Source organism: Trichechus manatus, unplaced genomic scaffold, assembly GCF_000243295.1.
Source record: "Trichechus manatus latirostris isolate Lorelei unplaced genomic scaffold, TriManLat1.0 scaffold00061, whole genome shotgun sequence".
In the NCBI taxonomy this organism is placed as follows: domain Eukaryota; kingdom Metazoa; phylum Chordata; class Mammalia; order Sirenia; family Trichechidae; genus Trichechus; species Trichechus manatus.
In genome coordinates this window covers 11,981,477-11,988,664 of record NW_004443997.1, presented here as the reverse complement: position 1 = coordinate 11,988,664, position 7,188 = coordinate 11,981,477, and the positions used below count along the sequence as shown (strand labels likewise).

At 46.3% G+C, this 7,188-nt stretch overlaps 1 non-coding gene across 1 annotated transcript; it reads right to left on the bottom strand.

Moving 5' to 3' along the window:
• Positions 1-223: 223 nt before the first annotated feature.
• TRNAR-UCU (transfer RNA arginine (anticodon UCU)) lies at positions 224-294 on the bottom strand. The gene has a single exon. It is a non-coding gene; the product is annotated as a tRNA-Arg (tRNA).
• Positions 295-7,188: the final 6,894 nt, after the last annotated feature.

Here is a 7,188-nt window from a genome sequence, read left to right as displayed (position 1 = left end):
CACAACAGAACAAAACACTGCCTGTTCCTGTGCCATCCCCATGATTGATTGTGGATTGGACCGTTGCGATGCACAGGATTTCCACGGATTCCTGATTTTCAGAAGCAGATCACCAGGCCTTTCTTCCTAGTCCATCTTAGTCTGGAAGCTCTTCTGAAACCTGTTCGGCATCATTGCAACACTCAAGCCTCCACTGACAAATGGGTGGTGGCCGTGTATGCGATGCATTGGCCAGGAATCGAATCTGGGTCTCCCGCACAGAAGGTGAGAATTCTACCACTGAACTACCACTGCCCTCTTCAATGAATATGTACTGAGCACTTATTCCACGTCATGTGCCGGGATACAGCTGGGAGTAAGAGAGACACAGTCCCTGTTCCCATGTACCGTCTACTCTAGTGGGAAAGACACCCAGAAAACAACTGAATGAGTGAATGAATGAGTTAACTTTTAAGTTGTTATGTCTGATATGAAGAACATAAAACTGGGGATGGGAATGAGTGATCGAGGGGCTCTTTCCAATGGGGGGACTCTGGGCTGAGATCTGAATGATGAAAAGGAGCCAGTCATTCAAAGAGCTGGGGGCCAGGGGAGTGTTCTGGGTGGAGGGCACAGCTGGTACAAAGGCCCTGAGGAGGAAATGAGCTTGGCATGTTTGAGGAAGAGAAAGAAAGTCAAAGTGGCTTGGGCAGAGAGAGTGAGACTGGTTCCCTAGGGGGCAGTCTGGGTGAGAATCACATCCCCATTTTTCAGATGAGGGAACTGAGGTCCAGAGAAGGAATGCAACTTGATTGATGTCTGAGGTAGCCCTCAATGATCCTTACTTCCTGGTATTCATGCCCTTGGGTAGTCTCTTCCACACTGAATGAGGGCTGCCCTGTGTGACCAAGAGAACACAGCAGAAGTGACGATATGTGACTTCCAAAGCTAGGTCAACAAAGACATTAGAGTTTCTGCCTTGGTCTCTGGAATCACTTTCCCTGGGGGAAGCCAACCACCATGCTGCAAGGATGTGAGTGAGTGAAACTGTAGATGGAGCCGGCACCAACTTGCCAGCCAGGTGAGTGCGCCATCTTGGAAGCAGGTCCTGTAGCCCCAGTCAAGCCTTCAGATGATGGCAGCCTCAGCTGAGATCTGACTGCACCTTTTTTTTTTTTTTTAATTTTATTGTGCTTTAGGTGAAAGTTTACACCAGAAGTTAGTGTCTCATTCAAAAATTTATACACATATTGTTTTGTGACATTGGTTGCAACCTCCACAATGTGATAGAACTTCCCCCTTTCCACCCTGGGTTTCCCAGTGTCCATTCATCCAGTTCCTGTCCCTTCCTGCCTTCTCGTCTTGCTTTTGGGCAGGAGTTGTTCATTTGGTCTTATATATTTGATTGAACTAAGAAGCACGTTCCTCACGTGTGTTATTGTTTGTTTTATGGACCTGTCTAATCTTTGTCTCAAAAGTGGGCTTCAGGAGTGGTTTCTGTTCTGAGTTAGCAGAGTGTTCAGGGCCTGTAGTCTAGGGGGTACCTCCAGTCTCTGTCAGACTCGTAAGTCTGGTCTTTTTTTATGAATTGGAATTCTGTTCTACATTTTTCTCCCACTTTATCTGGGACTCTCTGTTGTGATCCCTGTCAGAGCAGTCGGTGAATTGGTGGTGGTAGTCGGGCACCATCTAGTTCTTCTGGGCTCAGGCTGGTGGAGGCTCTGGTTCATGTGCTAACTGCAAGTTCTTAAGAGACCCCAAGCCTAACTGAGTTTGTCTCAAATTCTTGACCTACAGAAACTGTGAGAGATAATAAGTACTTATTATTATGGTTCATTCACTAAGTTTTGGGGTGATTCATTATGTAGCAAAAGATAATTACCTCCTTTTCTAGCTATTGGTCCTTCCTGATGATGCGTCCAAAGTGACTGGAAGTCTTGGACAATATTCTGTACTCCATGGGGTTTTCATTGGTTACTTTTTGGAAGTAAGTCACTAGGTCTTTCTTCCCAGTCCATCTTAGTCTGGAAGCTCTGCTGAAACCTGTCCACCATGGGTAACCCTGGCATTTGGCATAATTTGGCTGGCCTTTGAAATATCGGTGGCATAGCTTCCAGCGTCACAGCAACACGCAAGCCTCCACGGTATGACAGACAGTTGGGTGGTGAATGTTAACAGTAGCTCATCCTTATGGAGAGCTTATCCTATGCCAGGCATTGTGCCAAGTGTTATACATGCACGAACTCATTGAATCTTCCCAACAACCTGATGAGGTGGGTGCTATTATTCCCATTTTGCAGATGAGGACCTGAGGCACAGAGCATGCTGAATACTTGTCGAGTGTGTAGCTGGGCCTGCTGTCTTCATTCTATGGATATAGGCCAGAGGGAACTGCCTGGGCCTTTGCCCCCTCCTAGGTCCCCCGGGGAGGGGAGGCCCAGAGAGAGGAGAGAGCTCAACCCACGTTGGCCCAGGCCTCCCTCCCTGGACTCCAGCCTCCTGTCCTTCCAACGTCCTTGACCCAACGCAGCGAGGGTCACTGACTCATCTGTATGGCTCCCACAGAACTCCGGGAAAGGCTCCCAATGCATCACAGGGGTGGCAGTCACGCCAGGGCCTGCGTGTCATTTCCATCCTTCTTTTCCAACAGCTCCCTGTCACAGGCAAGGGAGGCTAGGGTGGGGGGAAGGGGGTGGGAGGAAGAGGAGACGATGGATGGGGTGGGGGCTGAGAGGCAGGGATGGCAGCGGGGAGGGAGGAGGGAACCGCGGAGGAGAAGGATGGGGAGAGGAAGAGAGCAGAAAAGAGAGGAAAAGCAGAGAGAAATTGTTGAAGAACGGAGGTGAGAAAAGACACGAGAACGAGAGAGGCCGGAGTGAAGGAGAAGGAAGGGCTGGCAAGAGAGACAGAGGTGTCCAGGAGGGGACTGGGAGAGAGAGGCAGCGGTGTGGAGGGGAAGGGAGCGAGAGGCCCAGAAGGAAGCAGGGAGTGGGAAGGAGTGTCAGAGGAGACTTCTGTAAGGGAGGGTGGTTGCTGGAGGGAGGCAGGAGGCTTGGAGACCTGCCAGCCTCTTTGTTTATTTGTTTTCCCAATCACAGCTGGCCCCACCCCCACTCCCCTGCCCTGTGCAAACACTAAATCAAAAGGCAGTGGTAGGAGGGAGGTGCTCGGTGGGAGTGGGGAGCAGGAACTGCCAGCCGAAGGGCCTCTAAGACTGGACCCTTATTTGTCCCCAGACCCCAGTGGGGGCCCTGGGCAATGGAGAAGGAGGAGAATGGGGTGGGGGTTCACTTCTCTCCCCTACTCTGGTTTTTGGCCAAGCCATTTTGGGCCATCGTGAGCTCACTGACCCAGGGGAAGCGGGGGTCTTTGCCTTCATCTGGAATGACTGTCACTTTGCTCCTCGCTGTTGCAAATTCTACCCATTCCCCAGCCTCTCCTTATTCAGGGGGTCTCTTCTGACTCCTGCCCAACTCTCCATGAGATGGATTGACAAAATAGTCGCAATAGTGGACTCAAACATACCAACAATCATGAAGATGGTGCAAGACAGGGCAGCGTTTCCTTCTGTTGCATAGAAGGTCATTGTGAGTCCGAGCCAACTCCAGGGCAGCTAGCAATAACAATGCACACTTACTTTTCAAGCCTCTGATTCCATCATCTTTACTAAGGTCCCATTGGCCAAAGTAAGTCACACGGCCAACAGGCCCAAGGCAGGCCTGGTGACAGAGGCCTGCCTATGGGCACGACCAAGAGGAAGCTGTGCCAATCGAAAAACTGTATTCTGAGTTGTTCTGTTACTTCCAAATTGATCTGGATTCTGAATTGTAACGTGTTACTTCCCTGATAAACCCCATAATTGTGTGTGTGTGTGTGTGTGTGTGTGTGTGTGTGTGTGGCAGTCACATGGCCAAGTCTAAATTCAAGGGGTGGAGTGGGAAGAAATAGTCTCTACCTCTTGGTAGGAAGGAGTCGCTGGGCAGTGCAGTTAACATGCTTGGCTGTTAACCGAAAGGTTGGAGGTTCGAGTCCACCCAGAGGCCCCTTGAAAGAAAGACCTGGTGATCTACTTTCAAAAAATCAGCCATTGAAAACCCTACAGAGCACAATTCTACTCTGACATACATGGTGCCATCATGAGTTGGCGTTAACTCAACAGCAACTGTTTTTTTTCTTGGTGGGAAAGGCAGCAAAGATTTTGTGGCAATTTTTATGATTTACCACAAGGTAGATATATATACACAAAGCGAGAGAGAGACGAAGCTTGGTGCTTCAGTCCCACTGGCTTCTCTCAGTCCCTCTAAGCATAGTAAGTGGTTTTCTGCCCCAGGGCCTTCGTCCTTGTCCCTCCCTTGCCTTGGAATACTCTTTCCGTGGCTCTTGGAAAAGCTGACTTCTCACTTTTCAGCTTAAATATCAGCTTTTCATGGAGTCTGCCCTGATCACCCGCTTTAAACAAGTCTCCTTTTCGATGATCAATCAAAGCCTTTTTGTGCCTTTCCACCAGCACTTTGTATTTTGTAATGATTTATTTATTGTCTTTCCTCTGTCCGTCCTCCCCTCCATGCCAGCAGCTCCCTGAGATTAGGGACTTTGTCTATCTTAGTGTTCACTGTGTCTTGCACATAGTAAGTGTTCAATAAATATTTGCTGAACGAAAGGAATGAGTTACAGCCAGAAAAAAAGCTTTATAAATGATATTGCTCTTATATTTTGTAGGATCATTAAGGATGTGGAAGGGAGCACTGAATTTTTTTGGTCATTCTTAAGTGCATTTTATGAGAGAAATGTTAGGCTATGGTGTGAGCCTAGGGGTTTGTGATCCCCACTGTAGGATTTTTTTTTTTTTGGTGTCCTTAGGAGCCCTGGTGGTGCAGTGGTTAAGAGCTAAGGCTGCTAACCAAAAGGCTGGCAGTCTGAATCCACCAGCTGCTCCTTGGAAATCCTATGGGGCAGTTCTACTGTGTCCTATAGGGCGCTATGAGTTGGAATTGACTTGATGGCAACGAGTCCTTTGAGTCTTCCCTCAGACTTCTGAGGGATTGAGAATAGGCTGAGTCTTAGCCCTTGCTGTGGGGGAGAGGTGGAGGCTTTGGAGGTGTATCAGTTAGCTCTTTTTTTTAATTTTAAATTTTTTATTTTGTTGTTGTTGTTGAGAATATACACAGCAAAGCACACACCAATTCAACAGCTTCTACATGTACAATTCAGTGACATTCATTATATTCTTCAAGTTGCACTACATTGCTCAATACATTTTCCAAATTGTTCCACCATCATTGACACAAACTCACTGCCCCCTAAGCTTCTCATCTAACCTTTCAAGTTGCTGTTGTCAGTTTGATCTCATATAGATAATTGTTTAAAAGAACACAATGCACACGGCAGACATTCTTTTCTAATGAAGCTAAACTATTGTTTGGTTTAAAGACGACTTCAGAGCAATTGTTTTGGGGTAGGGTCATCTGGCCTTAATGATTCTAGAAAGTCTGAGTTCCATGAGAATGAAGTTCTGTTCCACATCCCCCCCTCCCCTGCCCATTTTGATCAGGATTCTTCTGTATAATCTTTAATGAAATCGTTCAGTAATGGTAGCTGGGCACCATCCAGTTCTTCTGATCTCATGGCAAAGGAGGCAGTTGTGTCAATTAGCTTTTGATGTGCAACAAATCACCCCAGGATTGAGGGTTTTAAAGCAACAACCCATCCTCTTCAACAAACGGTGCTGGCAAACTGAAAATCTACCTGTAGAAAAATGAAACAGGACCCATATCTCACACTATACACAAAAACGAACTCAAAATGGATCAAAGACCTAAATATAAAACCTAAATCTATAAAGATCATGGAGAAAAAAATAGGGACAATGCTAGGGGCACTAATATATGGCATAAATAGATTACCAAACATAACTAAAAATGCACACAAAAAAGAAGACAAACTAGATAAATGAGACCCCCCAAAAATTAAAAATTAAACACCTATGCGCAACAAAAGACTTCTCCAAAACAGCATAAAGAGCACCTACAGATTGGGAAAACATCTCACAACCTGGATGAATTTGGAGGACTTTATGCTGAGTGAAGTAAGTCAATCATAAAAGGACAAATATTGTATGAGACTGCTATTATAAAGTAACAATAAAAGGTTTCCATACAGAACAAACAAACAAACAATCTTTGATGGTTACCAGGGATGGGAGGGGGAGGGAGGGAAAATTACCAAAGAGATAATAGACACGTGTTAATATGGGTGAAGGGAAAGGCAGTACATAATATGGGAGAAGTCAGCACAACATGATCAAGGCAAGAGAGGACACAGAGAAGAACGCAGGAATAAAGGACAACTACGGTAACTACTATAGCATAGACATCCCCGAAACAATAGTGTTAACCAACAATAATTTACGAATAGATACACAAATAGATAGGTATGCCAAGAGGTGTGGGAGGGTGTAAGGGGGCACACCCAGCGGCAGATACAGGTTTGGTAGTGGATATTTCTAAATACATGACTGTAGATGCTCCTCATATGTTAATATAGACAATAGAGCACTCAAGTGGCATAGTCAGGGAGACCTCTTAGACATAGCTGAACACCTCACAGGATGAAGTTCCTAGGCTTAAAGGCAAAGGACCATAGACTTGGGAGACTTCTACATCAATTGGCACAACATAGTTCATAAAGGCAATGTTCTACATCCTACTTTAGTGAGTAGCGTCTGGGGTCTTAAAAACTTGCAAGCCGCCACCTAAGATACAACTATTGGTCTCTTCCCATCTGTAGCAAAGGAGAGTGAAAAAAAACTGAAGATTCAAGGGAGCAATTAGTCCAAAGGACTAATGGACCACATGAACCACAGCCTACACAACCCCGAGACCAGAAGAACTAGATGGTGCCCTGCTACCACCTCGGACCACTCTGACTGGGATCACAACTGAGGATCCCGAACAGAGTGGGAGAAAAATACACAACAAAAAAGATCTGACTGGTCTGACAAGAGACTGGAGAAACCCCTGAGACAATGCCCCAAAACATTCTTCTGACATGGAACTGAAGCTATTTCAGGAGACCACCTTCCAGCCAACCAATAGACAAGCGCATAAAATAAACAATAACACCCGAGAGGAACGTGCTCCTTAGAACAATCAATTACACGAGATCAAAAGGACTATCTTTGCCCAAAAGCAAAGGTGAGAAGGCAGGAAG